A 25,255-nucleotide genomic window follows, 5' to 3' on the forward strand; every position below is an offset into this window, starting at 1 on the left:
TATCCAAACTGAAACTTTTCAAACCTTTCACCTGATTTTCTGAGGATCTCCAGTTACAAGGAAGCAGTTCCACACAGCTGGCTGCTGCTGCTGTCTGGCCTCTGTGTGTTTGCTTGGGGACAGAGAGGGAGAATGAATCGTGCAGAAAAAAAAAAGTTAGATGAAAACACTGATAAAAATCAGACTATTATTCCAAGTCTGATAATTACAAAGCTTGCAGTAAATTTAATGGATTTCTTTGCAAATTCTATCAATATATTTCCATGCAAACAGTGTTTTTTGACAGCTAGTCAGGTCTCACACCATGGCAAAATGCTCTGAAGTTTCAGCTGTAAGAACAACTATTAACAAAAAGCTTGAACTCAACAAGAAAAAGTGGAAGCAAGCATTTGGTAAATGACAACTGCTCTTACAAGTAAGAGAGAAGTGTTTGATTTTTTTGTTTAAGGATCCCCAAGATAATACAATTGTAGATATACACACACTTTAACCTCACTTTTGCCTGCTGTAAGAAATGGGCACAAAATTGCCAGGTAGATCTTTTGTCCAACAGCTCAAATTAAGAACCCAACCTGTTTCCCACAGCTTTGACCTCATCATTAGGCACCAAAGTTGTTTCTTAGAAACAAAAGAGCAGAGAAAATTACTGTCTCTTGAAATGTTCAAAATACACTGCAACCTCTGTAAGCCAGTTGCACCTTCTTCCTTAATAATTATTTCCATATATAAGAAAAATAGTTACTGGATCAATATTCACTTGATGAGAACAACATTCATGGGGTAATGTACATGTACTTTCCCAAAAGTCTTCGAGGGAACACCAAATTAACACCACATCCCTAAGGAAACATCACCTACCTACAACCCTACTGCAGCACAAAGAGAGATGCACCCCTTGTGCTGACACCTGTGTTCAAAATCCATTTGAATTGTTTAAGAACAACTTGTACAAGGTCAAGTCTGTCAGAGTTCTCAGTGTGTTCTCAGCCTGACTTTATTTCTGTGTAAGAAGGGAAACAAAGCAGATGTGTCACTTCAGAGCTGTGTTTAACCACAAAAAGGCTTCTTCTCAGAGCTGCAATTATAACACAAATTCCAGCTCATTGTCTTTTAGCACTAATGATAATTTCCAGAAGGCTCTCAGACTAAGAAAACAGAACATTATATGGAATTAAGTCTAAGAGCTCTCAATTTTAGGCAAATCTCTTCCTAGACATGGCTCTCATCTTGAAAGCACAATAACTGCATGGGACAGGAAGCACACGTTTTCTTCCTTCAGGTACAATGGCTGATTTGCTTCTATTCCTCTTGTGTTTCTTTTTAGAACTATGAAATACACAGAGACAAAACACATAAGATACAAATCTAACCCAGCCATGATACATGCAGAGGATAAAGTCTGCAAACCCTCATAAATCTGTCTCCATGAGCTCAAGAGATGAGCCAGTGTCAACTCCTGTGCAGTGACAAGGGACCTCAGCCCATCCTCCCAGGTTGCCAGGCAACTGTTCCTGCATCCTTGGCTTTATTCATCAGCCATTAAGCACCACCAGGCTCCTTTTCTCCCTCACACAGGCTCCCGCTCTCAGAGATGGATGAAGGGGAGGGGGAACTTAAGCAACATGACTTTCTTTCCAAGCAGAAGCAACGTTCTGAGTTTTAATAGCTGATAGGTTTTAGCCAATTCACACAACTCAGATAATTGCTTTGTAGTGAAAGCTACAGCATGATTGGAAGGTATGGCTGCATTAGGAAGAGGGTTCTGTTGACATTAATAGACATCTAATATTATTAGACAATGATGATCTCATGCTGACAGTACTAAAGTGCCCTTTGAATTTGTAATAACATAAAGCAACAGATGAGAGTTTTTTTTAAACCCAGAAGAATGGCATTCACCACGAGAAAGTGCTGCTTTAAACCATGTCAAGATAAATAAAAAACTATTTATCACAGAAGCAGAACTGTGCTATCTTTTATTCCAGGGAAACAAAGCAGTACTTCAGCCACTGGAGATACTGATCCAGTCCTTAGTATCAGTTCAAACACCCCAACTCTGGGAGCACTTGTCTCTGTCATTCTCAAGCCCCAGGATCAATTCCACTGGCAGGCACCAGCAGGGCAGTCCTGCAACCCAAACAGAGCTGGGCAGTGAAAATGAAGGGGAAGATTCCTCTCCTCCCAGCCCAGGCTGGCTTCAGCCAGAGCAGCTCTCACTCAGCTCCTCACATAGCAGCCCAAGTGTCCCAGAGGGGAGGACACGGCAATTTCAGCATAAGTCCACTCTTGCATCACCTTTTGCTGCCATCAAATAACCAACAACTACTGAATCTGATTTGGTTCTAGGGGTACCTGAAATTTAAGTGCAAATCATGGGCCTTTAAACCAAATACACAACTGAACAAACTCTGACAGAGAATATTTCCAATTTATTGTGCTCCTGGGACGTGGGTTTATGGCTTGTGCCAGTATCACAACCCCAATACTGGGATAGGAAGTGGCACATGGTTTCTATGATGTCTATGTGAATTGGTTAAATTTCGGGCAAGTTTTGCTTGAAAATAAAGCTTTTTGGGTACAGCAATCTCACTGGTGTCTTCATCCACAGGCATCTAGAGCAGGGCATGTAGAATCAAAAAGTTCCAAACATTGAAAATTACCCATTCTGAGTGATTTCAATGAATGAACAAGACATGCTAAACATTAAAATTATTATAAAGGACACTTAGTTGAGATTAAGAATTCTTAGCTGAACTCACAGGTATCTAACTGTTCATAAAGTTTTTTAAATAACACTTTTCTGCAATGATTTCACAAACAAAGGAAACTTGCCACAGCAAGTTAAACAATTCTAGAGGAGAAAGGCTAAAAATATGCAGTTAGAGGATACATTTTCCATATACATGAGAAATCAAAGCATATACATACATAATGAAAGCTGTAGAGTGCTGAAAATTAGTCTCTGGTTTGGCTCTTACTTTCCTACAGATATTTAATTACCCCTTCATCATTTTCACTGCCTTGCTCCCTATACCAGGAGTATGGTACCATGAAAGGAAAATTAGGAGCAAGAAAAATGTGAATTACCATTCTACCAATTTTGTTTGCAACTGAGCTCCCAACATACAGAAGCTCAGAGCTGCAACCTGATTTTCAATTATTTATACTTTGTTGCCTTTTTAATTTCATATTTTCCATTCAATTAGAATGATCTCTCCTTCATATGCATATTCAATTTGCAGACAAAACCAGACAGTTACCAAGGCAGTATGTAAGACACATAAGCATTCATGCCACTGTCTGTCATTTAGTTTAATTACTGAAGCCATACTCAAATTACTGGCTTATGCTTACACTTTATTTTTACTAAATTTTAAGTTTTGCAATTTAACTCCTTAAAATACTTTTTTTATTCTGAGTACGTGATATTCTCACACTTCTTCCAAGCTGAATAACAACCATGATGAGAAGAAGAGGTTTATTTCATTTACCTTAAAGCCAAGATGGGATCAGCTTAGTAGAGACTTTGTCACGAAGGCATATTTTCAATCTGGCCTCTACACTAATTCTCTGCAAAAGAGGGATACACCACATTTTATAATACCACTCATTGAAACAGAAAACTAATCATTTGCAATGATGCAAATTGTAAATATAAATAGAAGATGCATTTTCCTGACACTACAGCAAAGTAGAACATATTTTGAAGCATGATGGTACTTAGGAAATATTTTTTCTTACTTAGAGAAACAAAATCTCTGCCTAAAATGCTAAAATCAATGTCCTTGTATCTGGAGCAAGGTCTGACTCTTCAGCAGGGAATTTGTGGTGGTACTTCTACTATACCACAAAATACTGGACAACAAACAACTGCCTTTGCTATCCATCAGGAAATAGGAAGCGTTCTTATTACAACAAACAAACAACACTGATATTATGACCATTTCAATATTTCACCTATTTTCCAGTAGCAACCTCATTATCACCCATATAAATCTCCCTCCTTCTTTAATGGAATTCAGTTGTCAATGTGTTCCTTCCTTAAGCAGAACAAGGTAGCTCAGTACACATTTAAACACCCTCTGTGCACATCACTGAAGTTCAGTCATAACCAAGGCCTGTTATAAAGAGTCCACAGATTGCTCCACTAATAAGCAAGCTTCCATGGCTGCACTCCATAAATTATGAAACAAAGAGGGAAAAGGACCAACCAACTTTTGTTGTAACTTTCTGTAAGCACAACCATATCAGTAAAGAAGTAATTTTTAAAATATAAAAAAGATAAATGCACCATGAGTGTTGAAGGAAAGACTGTGGCACTCAGTGCCAAGGTTTGGTTCACTCAGTGGTGTTGGACCTCAGAGGTCTTTTTCAAGCTCATTGATTCTGTGATTTCTTTCCAATGTGCAGAATGCAGAACCCACCCAGCTCCTCCATTACTCCATTTCATAGCACAACCAGCACTAATCCAAATAAACAAATTACACACTGAACTAGCAGGAGTTCCATCTCCCAGACACTTTGCTTTAATATAAATTTTACTGATTTTACAGTTAAAGCAGGAATAGTAATGTTGGATTGGGATGCACAAAGCTTTGTACAGCCAAGTAAAACTACAAGAAAAATACCAGTCCTAAAGAAAATTCATGTTTTGCCTCTCAAAAACGCAGTCCCCTCTTCACGAAGGCAGTTGAAAATGCACTGCAGCAAAGCAGCAAAAATTTTAACTGAAGGATCGATTTATTGCGTTCCAAAAATCACATTTCCTTAACAATACAATATTGTATTACTCTTCTGTAAAACAACACCTCTAGACTATACAGCTCCTGTAAGTACATCTTACATTCATGGTCTGACTGGACAAGACAAAAGGAAGCTGGAAAAAAAAATCAAAAAAACCCAGTCTTTTCCCTGGACCAGGGAAAAAAAAAGGTATTTGCTCACAGGTCTCAGATAAAAGCTTCACGTTACAACATTTTATCTTTCTTACAGTTTTACTGCTCAAAAGATGAACGATGAGATTAAATCCAACTTTCTATTAAGCTCTAGAGACAGTCACATGCCATGCAACTCATAAGACTTCAGAGTTTGGACACAGTAGTAGATATTGAATATATGAGGGAAGCATTTCAAAAAGGCATTAACACTAATAGGACTTACATATGTGTATCAAGGGAAGAATAGCTGCTAAGTTATGACACTACTCAGTCCTGACCCAGAGGTACAGAAAGAAGCTGTCTGTGTAATTCCACTGAATTCTGAGAGATTCTCCTAAATTCATCCACTTAGATGATTTTTTTTAAGGCATCTACTGGAAATGAAAAGAAGTGAGGGGGCAAAAAAAAGTCATACACTAATCACTCTAACATGGTTGTGCTTGACCAGTTTGAAGAACAAGTGCAGGGGCAAATTTAGCAGACACAGAATGGCAGTTGTTTTGTTTAAATATTTAGTTGAAAATCAGTGGGAAAAAAAACCCACAGTGAACAATTCCAAAAAATATCGACAGATTATAGCTTTGTCCTGTCTCTCACATTTGGACATGCAGAACATTTTAAGTTTTTTCTGCCACCATGACTAATAACTGCAGGCTCTCACACCCCTACAACTTCTAGATATACAGTTAAAAAGGAGCAAAACAATTTGTTGGCATAGTAACACAACAAGAATCAGGGAACTGAAAGTAAAAGGTCATGTTTCAGTTTTACCAGCCAGAGCCATTTATTTCATTAGTGACCACCTTCCTTGCCAGAAATGACTATGTTCATCCATGCCACATATATATAACTTTTATGCAGCTAGCAAAGGTACAGATAACGACTCTGAAGTAATTTCAGTAGGGAAGCCTGAGGAAAAAAATTCCTGTACACAAATCCTGAAGAAATCGTTCTCTCCTTAACAAAGTTTATACTTCAGAAGGAAAGTATTTCTTGCTAGGAGAGAATAATGAAAATTAGAGCACAAATCCCATTTCACTTACAATTGCAATTCCTGTGTTTCACATGAGGCTCAGAATTCAGTGGGTAGAGAGGGCAGGGAGAGGAAGGAGGGATACAAGGATAGAACAGCTCTAGGATTAGATGTTGCCACTTTCGATCCATCATCACATTTTCTCAGATTATGAAAATGAATTTTTCCCAGTAGTACATTTTATGCTTGACAGATTACAGATCAGTTTACACATTCACAATTGGAGCACTTGGATTTTACAAAAGTTCAGGTCTTTTGTGACCAGCATTTGTTATATGGCTTGACATGAGTCAAAGAAACATTCTATGAGACAATGCCAGAGACACTTTCTGGCAATGAAATGAGTGAAGTCACAAACCCCTTAATGATCTCTGCAGCCAGCCTGAATTTAACACATTTTCTTTGACTTTACAGCTGGCTCAGAAAGGTCATTAGACTATTATATCTACTGTTATGTAGAGCAGCACTATACACATGTAAAGTTTCTATAGCAACACTTTCTTAATTCACTCTTTAAGCAAAACACCAATTAGCTTTTTATTATAGCCAATTAAAAAAATCTGCACACTAATTGACAACCTCTCTACACAGAATTTAAGCTTATGCAGAGGAAAATTGCAGTAAAAATTTTTTATGGTAATAGCTAACTTCCTATTCTCCCCTCTTAAGAGAACAGTAAATTATTCATGATCAGGGCTGAACATTTATTTTCCAATCTAAACCATTCAGACACGGAAGTAACCTATGTGATACCTTAAATATGAGGAGAGCCTGAAGATCACAGGTTTCAAAAAGGCATCAGAAATGTAATCAGATGACTTATTTCTGCATTGCAGGAAACCGGGCATTGGCCCCTGCACCTGGAGATCATGCAAGAGGCAGCCAGCAAAGTGTTTCTCTTTCAGAGTAGCCAAGCATGTTGAGCCAAGAGAGAAAGATGGCAAAAAAAACCAGAACCAAAAGTCAAAATTTAGCAGGGCAGAAAAGACATTTTCATTTCCTTCTTAGTACTTAGTGTTGGTTTTCTCAGATGTCTTCTGCACAGCTGGTGATGACAGCTTCTATGTATGTCACTTTGAGTAGCAAATATCAAGACATATTAGTCAAAAACCAGTCAGTGAACACAATATAAAGGGGAATACAACATGATGCAGAGTATCAGGAGAAATAGTCAACAAGAGAAGTTAAACCACCCTTTTTTGTAATATCATCTGCAGGAAGCTGAATAAAAAACATCACTCCCCTTACAGTTCTTCCATGTGAGGTGCTGGGATTCACCTTACTAATAAATAAATAAATACACACAGAATGAGGTGGCAGATGGCTCCTCTGACAAGCTCAGCATGCCCCAATCAAGAATTAATGGTACTTGAGGTATCAGTAGGTCTGCTGATTCTTAAGGACACACTACAGAAACAGCTCCTATGCTCACCATCTTATTTACACCCATTATCCTACTGTGCAGTATTGACACAGAAAGCTGAGTTATGTGGGGAAACCAAGAGTTTCCCTTGAAAGGCTGACAAGGAGAAAGAGGGGTTAAAGTGGTCTTTCAAACCTGCCACTGTAGAGAAGAGAGAGATCAAGGTATCCACACATGTGAAAGAAACCACTGTGTGTAACCTTGGAGTTGCTGCAGCCTGAACAGGTCTGGATACACGGTCAGGCTCTGCAGAACTCAGGGACACCAGAGATAAGGGACTAGAACCAAGCAGCAGAGTTACAGGCTTCTATTCCTGGGTCTTTGGAGAGGCAAACTCCCGAACCCAGGTCCCTGAATTCCCAGGAAATAGGAGCATTTCCAAGTTCCAAGCCTTCCAAGTGCAAAGTGCCCGCTGTCAGATGCAGAGCTCTGCCTCCTGCAGGGAGGCTGTCTCAGTCCAAGACACAGTGCACAGTGTTGCACACAGAACAGGTACTAATTCAAATTAAGGTCATCATTTGCTGTCCCAAGACTTTGAAGATTTCTTCTCTAGTAAATCCTTGTGACCAGCACCTCACCAAAATATGGCCAGTTTACCTACCCCTGCAGTGAACATCTCTCCCTTCTTCGCCCTCAAAGGAAGGAGAGCAGCCCACAAACAAGACCTATCAGCCACAGTGAAGCAGAAGTGAATATTGAGAGTACCAGAACAACCAAAAAAGCTTTTTTCTTCTTCCTTTTTTTTTTTTTTCCATTTTTTAAAGCTGTCATTGGCATCTCAAACCACTTACAATTTCAGCCAGTCAGTCCACCCTGCCAGTTAAACATGACACAGACACGGAGTTCATTCAAGGAGAAAGTTTAGGGCAAAGTTTAAAGGCAGCTGGCTCTTGGTGGCAGCAGTCAGGATCCCCTTCAGTTGCTTTCCAGGAATGCACATTGCCAGGATCAGAAAGGCTCCAGCTGGTGACAGTCACTTTTCAAACACATCAGCACCAGCTCTCCCTTTCCTGCTGTCTTGCCCGATCTGCTCTTTGCCCAGGCTGCCTGCTCTGAGCAGGCACATCCATGTGGTCAGGGGTTTGCTGGGTGATGTGAAAACCCTCCAGGGAGCACAACAACAGATACGATTTCTGGCAGTCTCATCCCTGCCAAGAAAACACCTTCAGTGGCCTAAAATATCAACCCAAGCCAGCTGTGCAGCATCCCAGCCTTTGTAAAAGCAGTTCACAAATCAACAGCGGGCAGGTAGAAACTTCTCCCCAATATTTTCTGTTCTTAGGATCAAAGTTCAAAATATCTTCATTAAAAGAGCAATTTGCACATCCAGCTGCAGGTACAGGACACAGAGCTACGTGCCACTTTAAGACCCCAGAAAAAACTAATTTTTCTTGGATTGACATTTTTTTACTGCTTTGCAGGAGAGCTGACTGCAATTAAACTGTCTTTCTCTAAGTATAAAAGCTCATTTCTGTTATTTCCAAGAAGTAATGGGATGGCTTTGTTGCTTTTGTAAATTACTTACCCCCTGTTACGATCTACCATAGAACTAAAGCAAATTAAAACAATAGCCAAGGCATCACTGAGAGCAAAGATTTTCAACAGTTTTGAAAGATCCTTTTTGACTCCTTGCATTTACTTTTCTGCTTTTGAGACACATAAAACACAGAAGCATGATTGCAGTAAATTTTGATAACTACCAAAGATTTCTCCCACACTCTCAATGAAGGAAAGTATTTCAGAAAAACCTTCCATCCAAATTTATCTTTTCAATTTCTGCACAATCCCGTGTTGGCAATAATATGCACCCGTTACACCAGATGATGAAAAGAAGAATTTAAAGGAAACCATAATTTTCCTGCAACATTTTTCAACCTCTGAAAAGAGGACTTTTTCAATCTCATGTCTGGACAGAGAACCTGAAAGCAAAATTACTGCAAAAAGATAATTTTCTGTCTTCACAAATTGGTGAAGAAAGAAAAGTATCAACTTTATGACATGCTACACTTCAACAATCTGAAATTACTACCCTCAAAGCTAAAAAAATGCAGTTTTGTTACTCTTTTTAATAATATTTATATATTAAATATATATTATGAAATGTTTTCCAAATAATGCTATTTTATCACTGGTCTAATTCTTCGTATTCAGTTAAAGATGTATAGCAAGATCTCTGACTTACACTCAGATCAAATAATTAATATAGAAAGGATCTCCTTGTGCTTTCACAATTTATTAGAAGACTGATAGAGGGGTACCTTCAATAATATTTATAAAACTCTAACCCTACATTCCCAATTGCCACATCTGTAAGCTCTGAAATCAGGAACTCTGAGTAAACAGAACAGGTAAATATTATGATCACCATAAAGTTCTCGAGCTATGGCATGACAGAGAAATTATTGTGCCTAACTTCCATAAAAAGTCTCCTGGAACTCATACCTTTTTAATCAGGCAAAATAAATACAATGAATCTCCAGTCCTGCTACTGAAAATGGACAGCTCATATCTAAAGGATATAATACATGGTTTTCTATTTTATAATTTTAGAATTAATTTAAAAGATAAAATAAAATAAAATAAAATAAAATAAAATAAAATAAAATAAAATAAAATAAAATAAAATAAAATAAAATAAAATAAAATAAAATAAACATATGCTAGATTGAGCTGGAAAAGAAGGAAACATGTCCAAGGATCTCACCATTTCACAGTCGGGAAATTCTGGCCAATTAAAACAGAAGCAAACACTGAGGAAAATACAATTAAATGCTTCTATGGAGTAATAACACTTAAAACAAGCCAGTCTATCTCCATCTTCCTATTTCTTTCATCCAAACCTTCCAGAAAGCATCTAGACAAGGCATTTCTCACATTTTATATCAGGGGAAGAGCAGCACATATTTGTATTATATGCATGAGAAAAACCAATAGGTGCAGTTGAGATCCCATCAGCACGTGCAGTTGGATGGATGCACTGCTCTGGGGAGTGCCAGGGGACAGCAGGACATCGAGGAGAAATGTCAGGGTTGCCACCAACCCTGGCAGCACCTGGAGCATCCACTCTGCATCCCTGGGCCTCAGCAAAGGGCTGGGAGAAAGGAGAAACAGAGAACCTACATCGGCCTTTTGCTTTGTCTTTGACGTAAGAAGTCCAACAGTTTGCCTTTATATATTCAGATAAAAATAACTGAATATCTACCACTCCAATTAAAGGACACAGATGGCAGCTTTGAACTCAAATAAAAGGCCAAAGACACCGGCTTCAGTTACAAAGTCCCCTAAGAATAAGCAGAATGTTGTACCTTTGTTGGGTGGAAGGAGCTGTTATCCACCTTCCCTGCTCCTAATGGGATTCCCTGGGGTCTCCTTTTCATCACTTTCAAAAGGTCAGTCTTTGTCTCCAAGTGCTTCTTGTCACTGCTGAAGCCACATTCTGCTCTTTGATACTGAGATGAAAGAAGGATCTGCTGGCTTGGCCCACCACAGACTGAGAAAAAGCCCCACTGCAGTGCTTGAAAGCAGCAAGTGCCTAACACAGGATGACCAAGGGAAGAAAATATTCTGCAGGAGAACAAAACAACTTGCTGTGATAAACTCAGTGACACGTTTCACTTTCAGCCTGGTCCAAAATGCACTGAAGTTTGCAGAACTTCTGTTGATTTTAACAGGTTTGGGAATATGTCCCTTATGCCTGCTGAAATTATATCAGGAAAGGAATATCAGTTTATCAGGTTTAGTGGGCACACACAACACATTTTATCTTTAAGCTTCTCTCCTTTAAGGAAAGGGAAGGTTCACATGCTCAGGGAATTCAGACACAAGAAATAAAGTCAATGAGAGGGAACTTGGATTTCCCAGTGGGAGAACAAAGACAACAGGTTCATCTTCAAAAGGGTTTGTATTTTCTTCCTCAGCATAAATTAAAAGAAATACAGATAATATACATTTTATTTTTACTTGTATTCTCATCAAGATTCATCCCAGTTGAAAAAGAAGGTATGTCTCTCCATATAAATAGATTAAGTCATAAAGTAGCAGAACATCAATTTCCTATTTTCATCTCATAATTTGTATTTTGCTACTGCTAAGATCTAGACCTCACCAAAACCAGGTTTATATAGCATGACTATAAATAATAATCTGCCAGCATTTTTATTAAATTCCTTGTATCAGCAGATTTCATAAATTAGAAATTTTATAGATATATATATATATTTTTTTTTTTTTTTTAATTTCAACAGAAACATTGTGGGGCCCAAGGTTTTTTTTCAAGGAGAAAAAACTAAACCAAACATTTCCATCTTGCCCCAGCACAACCAGCCAAATTCCAAAAATTAAAACAATTCTTGGCACATCAGCAAAGGCTGAGCTGCTATGTGAAATGTGCAATCTTCAGCCTCCATCCTCCAGTTCTGCCCTGGCTGGGATGGGAGAACTCAGGGGCTCCATGGGAAAAGGCGGCTTTGAGCACCCAGCAAGTTTAAAAACCTTCTCCTGTGTCCAGGGAGTCACAGAGGTTGTGTGAGGCCAGGACAAAGAGATTCAGCCCCTGAGCCAACCAAGAGTACAGAGACAGTTTTGTATATTTTTATTTAATAAAATGTTCTGTGGTGTAGAGATGCACCAAGCAGTGAGCAATGAGCTCCTCCAGGCACATCACACACAGCAGCAGCCCAGAACTGGGTGCTAATGAAACCTGACTCTACTCAAGACACTTATCCTGAATTATGTTGGGTGTCTTTGCAGAGGACAGAAATGACCTAGCAATATATCAAAGGCCTTTTTTTATTTGCTGCATACTCTCCTTTTTTATACATTTTTACAGACCTCATGTGTGAGTCCAGTTGGTTAGTAGCTTTCTTGCCAATTACTCCACTGGTTAGTAAAAGGTACTTTTTTTGTCCATCAAATCTCCCTTTCTTAAATTGGTTACATATTTTCTTCACTGATTCTCATTTTATGCAGGTGATAGCTGTTTTTCATCCAGGAATAGATTGTTATGTTAATGAACTGTTCACACCAGGATTGTTTTCACATGGGAACTTGCAAAGTGCTACCTTCACTTAGAAGAAATGACAGACCACTGATCTAACAGAGCAGATCTGATTTTATGAGGCCTTTCTTTTATCATTTTTCTACCTCACTGCAACAGTTGGGTATTCCTGCCCAGCCCTGAATTGTGCTCCTGTTATGTGCAGTAGATATAATTCGCACCATTTCTATTATGACGTATGTGATATTGAATATTTGCTCAGGAGACACCACAGTTAAGGGGGTGCACATGGAGAGGAGCCTCTTCTTGCCCTCAGAACCAGGGCTGACCCTCCTCCTCCTCACTGCTCAGGATCAGAGCACCCAGCACCATGGACTCGCCAGGAGAGAAGATGCCAGACCTGATTCTGCCTGGAATTTCATGGCTAGGACAGGCCATGGATGTGGCACCTACATCCCAGGTCTACCCCTGCACAGACAGGTCTCTGGACTTCTCAGCCTCAGTCTATTTGCATCTTCTGACCTTCATCCTCCTTAGATAATCCTGGTTTAGTGGTATCCACCTGGTATCCACTGATATAATAATAATTACTAGGTAATCCTGGTACCTAGGGGTATCCACAGCACTAGCAGCCTGCCCATCTGTCCAAGGTTAGAGGGAAAAATAGGAGCTGATTCATTTTGAACAGTTCAGCTACACTGAGTTTTGCTGACTTATTATTGGTCAGCATATTTATTATGCTAGATATAAATAAAACATTAAACATTGTACTCAAAATATCCAAAATAGCCTGCAATTCTACTTCCTGAGCAAATTAAATGAGTTTTCACCCCAGTAATTTTTGCTTTTTTTTATTGAAGAACCAACATAGGAAAAAGTCACAACTATGCCTAAACAATGCCTTTTTAAGAGGGTAAAAAAAGGGAATAGCCATGAGATGATACAAACAGACAAACTCACACCAGTGCTATAAGCTGAATTCTCTGCTATTGTTGCTTTTGCATTATTTTGGTAATCCAATTAACTTCTCATGTTGTCAAATGCAAAATCAGAATGGGTTTGCACAATGAGTACTTACACACAGTAGTAACACAATTACACTAATTTCTATTAGCTTGTACTGTTAAATACTCTCAAAGACCAAGGGTAAAAGACCTATTTTACAGCACTGATTATGAATTCCAGTAGCCCAGGAGACAAGTATTGTTCATGGTGTCCAACAATAAATAATTCTGAAATCTCATTTTCTTGCTTTCTAAGTAAGCCCACTGCACTACTGCAATGTATGTTTGCAGTTTGCTGCTAAACTCAGCTATGCCACCAGCAAGTATCAATAATGATCCTATTGATTTAAGAATATGCATTGCTAAAAGTCAATGTTTCAATAAGTGGGACAGAGGCGACATGAGAATTGCAAAATCCTAATTAGCTGAGCATCTAAAGCAAAAATCCCATCCTAAGCCATTCTACAAAAGAATGATCTTCAAAAGGACAGCAAAGCCTAAGCAAGGCAGGACAGATAAATTGGCTAATAACACGAAACCAACGTTCTTGTTCATGCTTGCAGAAACAAAACAAAGCAATCCTAATACCTGTACCTATTCTATCCTGAAATAATTCCTTTAACCAACGGCAGATCCATCTTGCCTCGTTGAAAGGCCAGGGAATGATGACTGGTACCAGCTCCAGAGGCCAAGCCTGACTCTGGTGGGTAGGTCAGGAGCTGTCCCAGTGGACGCAGAAGCTGCTGAGGGGCTGTGGAGCAGCAGGGTGATTCACAACTCTCACTGACAGCGTGTCTCCGCAAAGATCAGGAAAGCTCTGATTGCCTATTATGCATTATTAAGACACAGATCAATAGAGAAACCTCCAGGGGCCACTAACATGCACGGCACGTGTGGTTTCACCTTCTGCAGGCACAGGAGCAGCAGTGGGAGCTGGTTCCTGGAGCTCCTGGCCAAATTCTGTGCACTGCACAGCCTGAGCCATGACATCTTCCTTCAGCAAGGTCACACGGGGCTTCTCTCCTCTTCTGCCTCACCTTTTTCCTCCTTCCTAGTCTTTTTTTCCTTTTTCTGTGCCTAAATTCAAGCCGTCACACCTTGACTTGTGCTCCTCCAGCTACACCCACTGCCATTAAATTTCAATTTAAGCATTTTGGGGCAGAGGCTGGGTTGAGAGATGGGCTTCTTTTCAGGCAGCAACCAAATGCAAAAGGTGCCGGACTCCTTCTGCAGCCTCTAAACATTATTCTAAACGCCAAGAGTAACCTGTTATTTCAACATGTTTTTCAGCTGAGGGATTGATTTTAAGGATCAGAGAACAGAAACAGCTCATTTTTGAAGGATAAAAAGTAAAATATTAGGAACTCCAGATGCTCAGTAATTTTCTTCACAAGACAGGAATGCTGCTAAAATTATTCTCGCTACAAAATTATATCCTTTTTCTTGAAAACCTGAAGATAAAGGTAATTTCTGAACAGTAGCATATGTCATAAATACATGTACCAGCACCACTCTCAGCCTCACACCACCTTGCCAGCAGAGCTGGGCAGATTTGGGTGATTTACAGTATGCATAGTTAATAACTTACAATAATCATGCCTAGCATCAAGCTCAGAATGAACTGCTGCCAAACTGACAAATGTGGCTATGAAAATTGATAGCTTTGAAATTTGTTTCAAGGTTCATGTACAGAAAACCTCGCCAGCACACACAAAATTCAGAAGGCTTTTAAGAACAACTGTATTCTGCATATGACTGAATTTGCTAATTACCTGAAAATCACCCACCCAGAAGAAAAACTGTCTCCAGCTCTGGTGATTGTCTGTTTATTTCCAGCACAGAAATAACATTATTCATTGTGGCAAGGAAGACTAACTGATTCCTTGCACCTTTTGAAGAGTAGAAATAAGTATGGAGAGTAAAGATGAATCACTCATTTCAAATAAGTCTTCAGACCTTAAAACTTTTTCAGTTGCAGCACCCATACAACTCCCATATGATTCACTTTCTGCCCCAAGTTCAGTGATCTTTACTATTAATTAGATGTTTCTCCTCCATATTCTTCTAGAAAGAGAAGAATGCACACTATTAGGAGTTGAGCTCAAAATCTTACCAGAAAAAAACCAATAAAATAAACAAGCAACACAGGTTCTGAACAGTGGACACTAAAGGAAGAACTGCCAACAAGACAGAATGGAGAAGAGTGGAATAACGTAGCAGTTATTTTCACAAAGCTTCCATGGCAGCCAGTTCAGTCCATGGGCTGGATTGCTGAACTATCACTGCATGGCATCTGGCTCCAAACGCCTCCAACTGCCAGATTTTGACCCTGTGGGTTAAAATTCCAAACTTCTCAATCTAGGGGCAGATGTTTCTACAGATCTATGAAATGTTTCATTTCAGAATGATTTCATTAATTCATCAAACAAGAAATCTCACCACTGCACGCCTGGTTATGGGGAAGTGGAGTTCACAGCACAGCAACTGGGACAAGGGCTGGGGAGGAGCAGCAGAGAAAACATGGAAAGGCCAAAGAAAAGAGGAGAAATGGACCCAGAGAGCAGTGAGACTCATGGTCAACATTGGTCTCCAAAAGTCTTACTGCAGGGCCTAAAATACTCCAAATTACTGATTTTCCTTGCTCCTCTGGAAGCACAGGGACACCATTCTAACAAGCTGTGCATCTCTCATCCTAGTGAATGCAAATTACTCATGGTCTTGCTCTTTCAAAGACAACCTGAAGAGCCTTTTTACACTCTAGGTCACAGGCTCACTGCAAGGTGGGCATTGCATGGCTGATTATTCTGCCTTCCTAGAAAACTGAACAATAAAAAAAAAATATTGCAGAGTCAATCATTGAACAGCCATCCATTTTAAACATAGATTTATTATTATTATTATTATTATTATTATTATTATTATTATTATTATTATTTAACCCACACATAATTTTGTGCTCTAAATTTAAGTGGAGGTAAAATAGACTGTACAGTTGCCTGACTCTTTACTTATATTATCAGTACTCTCCAGTAAGAAAAAGAAACAGAAAATCTCACCCAGTTGCATAAAAGCTTAAAGAGAGCCTACTGAACCAGAAGAAAAACTCTACCATCTTATTTAACACACACATATACCACAGAAAGCTGAATCAATATCAAAGATGGATGAAGTGTTTCTGAATGGGATTCTTAAGCATTAGAGGGGAAAGAGAGCTGTGGGTGAGGACATGGAGGAAAAGAGAAATGTGAAGGACTCTGGAAGGTGAAGTCCACTGCAAGAGAGATGATGACTGCAAAATACAGCTAATCAACCCCACGGAAAACAAAAACTTCAACTGAGACTAATCCTGTGCTTCAGCTGAAACAGGACTTATGTGCAACAAGATGGGGTAAGCCAGCACCACAAGCATACGGTTGTGTCTGAACACAGTGACACAGCATCATCTCCAACTCTAGATTCATACCTCACACCTTCCCACAATTATCACTGTAAACACTGCAGTTTACTGTCTGCCTCCTATAGTTTGAAACTGCTGATGCTGTTTAACCGACTTCTGCCCTTAAAATAATACTCCATTTCTCCATAAAATATTTATATTATGCTTCTAGCACAGGTTCCTGCTCAGGGTCTATTAAGCTCTCACGAAGAGCTGAGTCAACGTGTCACATGCTGAACCTTCTAAACTCTCTGTTTCTACCAGGTTACATAAAACCAGAAGAAAACTGAAAGACAGGGTCACACTTCTCAGTTCTCACTGAATGACGCTGTAACTGATATTAAAGAATAACAAATGAAATAACATGAATGCAACAGAAACTTCTTTTAAAAGCACTGCTCATCTCCTCAACTAAATTAAGCTCCAGAAAATGGAAGATATTACTCCAGCATGCTCTTATCCCATCCATCTCCTACTCTCCTACACATTATCCAAGTACTGTGCCAAATGAGATCATTCCACTATAGCTCACACCTGCTGCATATTTGATTGTTTTGACATTAAATGTTCATGCACAGGGGCACACATCACATCATCTCTGTGACCATGGGAATGTGATCTGAGTCACCAGCCTTCCAAAACTTCCACAAAAGTCAACAGCAGTTGTGCTCACAAGAAATGTACCCAGTGTTTCTGGGTTTAAGCCGATTTCATGAATTTCGTGGCTCTCAAAAAACATGCTCTGAAATTCTTCTTTACAGCCTTGAAGGGAAGGATCCACGGCTTGCATGACTGAGATCATTTGAACATAACCTCCTGTTTGTGCTGACATTTGGCTATCCTCACCCCCAGGCAAAACATTTCCATGTATATGGAAATTACTCAGCCAGTAAAGAATCTGCATAGAAATCCCAGCTGTCATACGAGAAATATAGAGAGGATCACAGGTATCCCAGGCATTTATTAAGTTATACTTCCTTGATATTAAGATAATCATGAAGACTAAAATGGTCTTGCTGATGTTTTTGAGAGGAGGCAACTGAGATGTATTTGATTTTATGCTTTTTGAATTTTTCTGTACACTTGTGATAGTCCTCCTGCAATGCTGAGCAAAGTAATGCTCCTGGGCAGTCACACTACTCAGGAGTACCCACATCACAGCACAGTTTGGGCTGTTTTGCCTTTTTTCCCACACTCTGTGTTATTGGACAAAACCAAAGTAACTGAATTTCAGAGACTCAGATTCAATTAAACAGCATCTTAGCTGTCGCACCAAGCACAAATGCAGTTACCAGAATTTGATAAAGGTGCTTCAGCACTGGAATCCTCTCTGTCTTCACTGCCTGATGTTTAGAGGCTGCACAAGTCTCACACCCTGAATCACACATTGTTAGTCACACAGCACTTTATTCCACAGCAAACTGAATGCTGCCAGCAAAGTCATGTGCTGCTCAAGCACTGAATGTAAAACTCAATGCACAGATCTGCAAAATATGTACAGTCACATATTCCATATCCAGAGCTCTGCCATTGTGATGGCACACTGTAAACCCTGGAAATAATGGCAAGATAAAAATAATAGATTAAAAATATCATAGTTTGAAATAGAATTTGTTGCAAATTTGTTTCAAACTGGTGGAGGATTCAATAAAATGGCTTACCACAAGAGAGCATACTTGCATATAGAAACCACTTACCAGTTAGGGAATTCCAGCAGAGGAATTTAATTTTTTTTTGTTAATTAAAAGATGCAGCTAACCTGTGTATCATCATTGAAACCAAGGACTTTATCAAAGTGAAAAGCCCAATTAGCATCAGTCCTCTTTGGATGTATAGGCTAACATATCCCTCATCAGCTCAATGAAAACCCAAGGGTGCCTCTGCTCTCCAGAACTGCAAAACTAATAAACAATTTCATTTAATTTGAAACAGACTACACTGAAATCCAGTTTGCCTCACAGTAACAGTGAGTAGATTGCATGCTTCTCTCCAGGGCATGTGTGGAAAAGTAAGTATTAAAAACCTAATGCATGAAAAAGTGCATTGAAGAGACTTGCATTTGCAAACGGAGCAGAGTGGTACATTTACCAAGTTTGAACACAACGTGCCAAAAATATCTCCTGAAATGCATTGAAATTCTTTTCTGTTACAGCCTTCAAAGTATATAAATACTTCTCAGCTGAATTAATATGTTATCAAAAAAGTAATTTTTGTTGTTATTTTTATTTTTAAGAGGTTATAATGAAATGCTAATCTGATATCCAGTATTTTATTCTGGTTGTTTCCATCACAACCAAAAGGACTGTCCAGTGTGAAAAAAAAACTACACACTGGGAAGAGATTTCACCATTTTACAGGGGAACCTTTTCTCACTGGAAAGAAAATCCCTTTCCAATTAGAATGCTACTTCTATGGCTGTGCCTCAGCAACAGAGCTATTATTCCTCAACAGTGCTCAGTGCTACACGTTAGCTCAAAATGATAAACTTTTGGTGCATCCTTAATTGGTGCACAACCCAAACGCATATATTGTTTTTCCTTCAAAAAGAGGGAGGAAAAAAGGCAAAAAAGCCCATCCTAGGGATGGGATCATCTCACTGTTTGGCAGGAAAGCCCCCAGATGTTATCGTAATAGGAAGGAATAGACAGAAAATTATGTTTTGGGTGCAATCTTCAAGTCTATTAAAAGGGATTTACAATTTTTATTTTTATTAAATTTTTATTTTTATTTTCCTACTCTTCATTAGATACAATAGAAATACTACAAAGGGCACAGAATACCCATGCCAAAACAGACTACAAGACACAAACACAACAGCAATGGAGGGAGAATCATCAGAGAATCACAGAATGTTTTGGGCTGGAAGGGACCTTAAAGCCCACCTCATTCCACCCCCTGCCATGGGCAGGGACACCTTCTACCATCTCAGGTTGATCCAAGCCCTGCCCAGCCTGGCCTTGGGCACTTCCAGGCATGAAGCAGCCACAGCTCCTCTGGGCAACCTGTGCCAGGGTCTCACCTTCCTCAAAGTCAAGAATTTCCTCTTAATATCCAATCTGAACCTACTCTCTTTCAGTTTGATGCTACTCCTCCTTGTCCATCACTCCATGCCCTTCTCCAGCTCTCTTGGAGCCCCTTGAGCCTTCTCTTCTCCAGGCTGAACAACCCCAGCTCCCTCAGCCTGTCTCAGAAAGAGATGCTCCAGGCACTGCAAATCCTTGCCTTGCAGGAACCAAACTGGATCTGCCAATCACAGATAATAAATCTCATTCCAGGTGACTCCCAAAGCATTTATGTCAATGTTTCCTTAAAGGTTTTGGGTCTCATTAAAACATAAAACCCCAGCCACCACCAAAAAGAGAAAACAAAAAGAGCTGATTTCACTGAACAGTTCTGACCAGCTCTAATTAAGATATATAAACTCTTATAGTTGCATGTCAGCTTGGTGTTTATATGAATTACTTAAGTAGTTAATAGATACCTTCACTTTTAATTACCATAAATGTCAAGAGCTTCCTGTAGTATAAGAGCTCCCCAAATGTTTCAATGATTTTTGAGCTTTATCTGAAGTGGCTAACTTTAGTATTTTGTAATGAAACCAACCCTACAATATTTTAAAAATTAACAACCTTCATGCCTACAGATTTTCACCCTAAAACATATCCAAGGACCTTCACTGAATAATAGTGCCTCTTCTGGCACTTGACATTTATTAGTCATGATTTTAAAGCGAGGAGTATTTAATTACAAATAAAGGATCCCTGACTTTGATAACTCTCAAGGAATTGCTAAGCATGAAATAAAATATGGTACTGGAGCCTCCCCTTCAACTTTGCCATGTATATTTCTTTATTTTCATAATTCCAATAAAATATGCTGATTGTCAAAATCTTACTTTAGACTTAACGAAGCAGTAAAGTTTGGGGTGATGAAAAAGAGACTGAAACAATAACAGTAAAAACATAGTCATGGACTATGACGATCCAAGAAAAATTTTCTGGCCAATTTGATTTGATTGTGTTAAACAATGACAAAGTATAGACACAATTAGAAATCACATCCAATATTAGCAAATTACTAAATGCTGGTTAATGGCATTTCATGCTTCCTGAAGACTGGCAAACTTTTACCCCATTTTTAAACAAGAATTCCATTTTATCATCAAGATGGTACTTTTCCCTTCCATTTAATTGTGGCCAAATAATTTGCTAAATTTTATTTTGTATTTTATTTTACTATTACAAAACACTATTAATATCAAAAGGATTTTATGAAAAAGTTGTTCACGTATATTCCATTGGCAGTGGCACAAGAAATTAATATGAAAGCTCAATGAAAGAAGACTGTCATATGATTTTGGAATAAGTGTATATTGTTAGCATATACTTTTGTATATATATATAAATTTTGAAACATGTTAATGGAACTGTTATGGTCTGAAGATATCCACCCCCCAAACTGAAGGCCACTTTAACAGGGCCAAAGAACCACAAAGCCACACTGCTCTGCACGTTCTGGAGAGCTGAAAGCCCAGTTGTTGTAGAATTTTAAAACACACCAACAGAAAAGGGCTTTGAGTCCAAAAAAACTCACATCACACACACACACAAAAGTGCTTTATGTCAGTGTTGAGACTGACAGTTATTCACAATGGCTCAGCTGAACACTATGGCAGGGAGTCCCTCCTTGACATGAAATTAAATACACTCAGCCTTAACATTTCATAAGCATCTTTGTATTCACCAGGGGTGTATAATGCCATGGCCATGAACACACCGGAAAACGTGGAGCCAGAACAATACTTAATATAAATGCTCACAGCCAATTTCCTCAGTGCCTCAAGATAATAAAAATACACATCTGACTGCTAACACCACAAGGAAATCCAAATTACTATCATGCTTTAAATCAGTGCCCCCGATCTTCATGTGGCTGTGAAAATAAAGAGATGGGAGAATTTTCAGAAGGCACAAACAAGAGTCAGCAGCTTAATGCACTTTCTACAGATTAACCTTCTCTTTCAGGTGCTGCAATACTCATGAAGAATTTCTCCTAGCTTACCCCCTCAGGTTTTCAGACAATTAATTACCGGGAAAAACTAATTCACAGGAGATCCTGCAACAGCTTTTCCACTTGTGTATCACTGAACACAAACAGTGAGCATCTGTCTGTACTACCTCCTGTGATTAAAAGTCAAACCTTATAGATTTTTTGTGAGTACCAAGAAAGTCATGTGTCAAGTTGTCTAACAGAAACCCAGGTTCATCCAGGATTCCCATGGTCAAGCTTTAATAACAAGTGCCCATACAAGGCAAATCATGTTTTACTGACAATCACATGACATGGGGGAATGTCTGAAGGTTGGATCATTCCCCATTTCACTCTGATTCTTTCAAATATTAAATTCAGACAAAATTTTCCGGCAAAATATACAGCAAGCTCATATTTATTGCTCAGTTTTAGTTTTCAAGAGCAAATTCCTTAACAATCTAAAAAACCAAATTAAATTGTCTTTTCACACAAGTACTATCATCACATGTAAAGTAATCCAGGCAAGTTCACTCATCACACACAAGGAAAATAAGAATAAAAAAAGCAGGACTACAGCTGGACTGCTTTTCTATTGAAGCTTTGTGCAGTGCATGATCCTTCAAACCTGACACAGATGCAGCAATTACAGTTCAAGTTTAACATAGATCCTTTTACTCTGCTCTCACCTTTAAGCAAATTCCTATTTCAGTGAGGGATAGGTTCATCTTTTATCCCTCCCTTCCCCACCATGATAAGAGGATTTATCAGAGGGTAGAAGAGGCAGTACATTTCCTGTTTGCTTGGGGCAAACTCTCCACTTTTCTCTATTCTCACCTTAGTCTTGCTCTAAATTGTACATTCATCCACAGAAAGGCTGTATTAATCCTGTCCTGTGACCCATTACTTTGGATAAGAATGGAATAAACTAAAGATGAGAGAGGGTTTCCCTGGCACAGAGCAATTTCAATATTCAGAGTCAAATCTTAAAAGGATGAAGGAGTAAGGCATGTATTCAATCTAAAAAATAGCTGGCCACAACAGTAACACAACAGCACAGCTGATTTTCCATTTCTCTGCTCAGATAATCATAATAAAATCAGCAGTTTTTAAAAGGTAGGGTTAGTTGCTTGTAATTATGTACAAGTGCTGGACATTCACTGCAAGATCACAGCATACTTTTTATGAAGTGGGGTTGGTTGCTGCACACACTTAACTCACCTGTGCTCTAAGCACTGCTGCAACAAGGAACAGAATCAATTTTCTGGCAAAAATCTAATTCTGAAATTGAGTTTCTCAGAATATTGCAGAGCATCATCTTTTCTAAGTCTCCTCCTCTTCAGCCTTTCCCCTGATGCTGACAGAATTTGGATTAAGGGTTCTGGAAATCTTTTACCAAATGTTTACCTGGGTTAGTTAGTTTGGTTTGTTTGGTTTGTTTTTTTTTTTTACTTTTTTAACACAGAGAACAGTAAGCATGCTTTTAGTAGGCTCCTTTAAATGCTAGTAGTGGAACTATTTATTTCTCATTTCATTCTAGCAATATTTGCTCAATTTAACCAACTGAGTTATAGTACTATGCTCTAAACAAAACAAGACTGGAATCACCAGGTACCACACTTGTTTAACCAGAGTAAAAGAAATCTTGTCTCGCTTGTAGAAGAGCATTTTCAACATTTTCCATCTCAAAAATATTAACTTCCCCTGGTATTTACTGAGATAGACTGTGTAGAGAACAGCAGAAAGAGCAGCACATTCACAGCATCAAGCAGCAACATCTGCACCTTCTCACCTTTGGGTACCACCAGCTTAAAACTTGGAAATAACCAAAGGGGAAGCAAAGGTGCCACTTCCCAAAAATAAGAGAGGGTTTTGTTTTTCTGTTTCAGAAGAATCGAATGGGAGTCACTGCTGGGTGTGGATGGCAAACAGATCCAAGGCTGTAGAGCAGAGCCTGGAGCAGAGCTGCTTTTCACAGGTAACTGAGAAATTGCTCCAGTGGTCCGAGGGAATTTGTAGAGAAGTGTTTTCATCCAGAGGCAGCTTTGCATCTCTGACACTTGCTTAGAGAATTTGCCAGTGATGAGCAAAGAGAAATCAGCCAAGAGCTGATTTACTCTGGACTTTAACAGGAGACCCCATTCAACCAGCAGCAAGGCCCAGTTTATCTGTAAAAGGCTTATCAATTATTTTTGACCAGGTCAGCCTTATTCTGTAAATCAGATCATTTAACTTGTTCTTGTGTCTGCCTTCAAACATCAGTCCAGTTTCCCTGCATTGCTACTACACTGGGCAAGTTTTAAAAATTACATATGACCACATCCTCTCAGTGCTATTCTGAGTCTTTAATTAGTAACAAATATAAATAATTTATTGAAAATAATATTGTACATCTAGAAAATTAAATATTTAGCAATTATTTAAATTCAATACTTTTAAGACCTGGAAACACTGAAATTAGTCAAGTAAAAAAATAGTTTTAAACTTATGCACTGGAAACGCACATTTCATGCACTTCATTTCATTTTATAGTCTCTAAGAACTATTACAATTTTTAATAAACTTGTATCTGGGATTTGAAGCCAAACACTGATGTTCAGAAGGCACAAATTATTAACTAAGAGAGACACCCAAAGTGGTAATAAAATGTATTCCCCAGTGGTATATTGCAAATGGGCTGTAAAAATTACATGTTATTAATCCAGCTGCAATTAAACAATAACAGCTGTACAACTTGTATTGCACTGCCCCACTTTCAGGGAGATGACAAATATTGTTCATTATTCATCATATATTGCTGATTGGCAAACATTTTTCTTAGTCCAGTAGTGATGTCTCCTGGGTATGACTGCTTCTCTTTATGGTTGCAAACTGAGTTCTCCTGGTATCTTGGGGTTTGCAAATGCTACGAGTCTGTCTTTCCTTTAAGATGTTCCACATTTCAAAGAGAATGATAAATTTCTGCTGAAGCCAACAAAACTAAGCAACACATACATATAGACAAGTATCTGGCTAACAAGTTTTTAAAGTGCTACTGACATCTACTTATTTTTCTACAATTAATAATCAGTATCACAGCCTCAATCTCTTAGGATAACACATTGAAATGTTTGGCAGGTATGAAAATGAGTAGCAAAGACAAATAGTAGCTAAAATCTAGCTGAGAAATGTACACAAGCACCCATTAATTTTTACAAAGAAAAATAGCAGCTAACAAAATCTTCTTTCTTTGGAATGAATATTACATGCAGCAGATAAAATATGGGCACCATTCTACTTCCACCTTTTTTTGCCATGTTCTAAATATTGCTCTGTAAACATTAGAGCAGCTAGAAAAACATCACAGTAAGATAAAACCAGGATAATAACAATCAAATATTGGCATTCTGCTGTGTACA

The 25,255-nt window shown here is 38.7% G+C and overlaps 1 protein-coding gene across 14 annotated transcripts in view; it reads right to left on the bottom strand.

Moving 5' to 3' along the window:
• The window catches only part of NAALADL2 (N-acetylated alpha-linked acidic dipeptidase like 2), a 412,826-nt gene that overhangs the window by 318,960 nt on the left and 68,611 nt on the right, over positions 1-25,255 (bottom strand). For 11 of the 14 annotated variants that reach the window (XM_085587326.1, XM_085587331.1, XM_085587333.1 and 8 more), the window contains exon 3: positions 3,492-3,570. The exons of 2 other annotated variants lie outside the window; for them this stretch is intronic. The gene's annotated coding sequence lies outside the window, so the exon portion shown is untranslated. Of the gene's footprint in view, positions 1-31; positions 113-3,491; positions 3,571-25,255 lie in introns of all 14 variants that reach the window. One more of the 14 variants, XM_085587337.1, reaches the window with a different exon arrangement.

The sequence above is a fragment of the Lonchura striata genome, chromosome 9 (assembly GCF_050655825.1).
Source record: "Lonchura striata isolate lonStrDom1 chromosome 9, ASM5065582v1, whole genome shotgun sequence".
Lineage (NCBI taxonomy): Eukaryota > Metazoa > Chordata > Aves > Passeriformes > Estrildidae > Lonchura > Lonchura striata.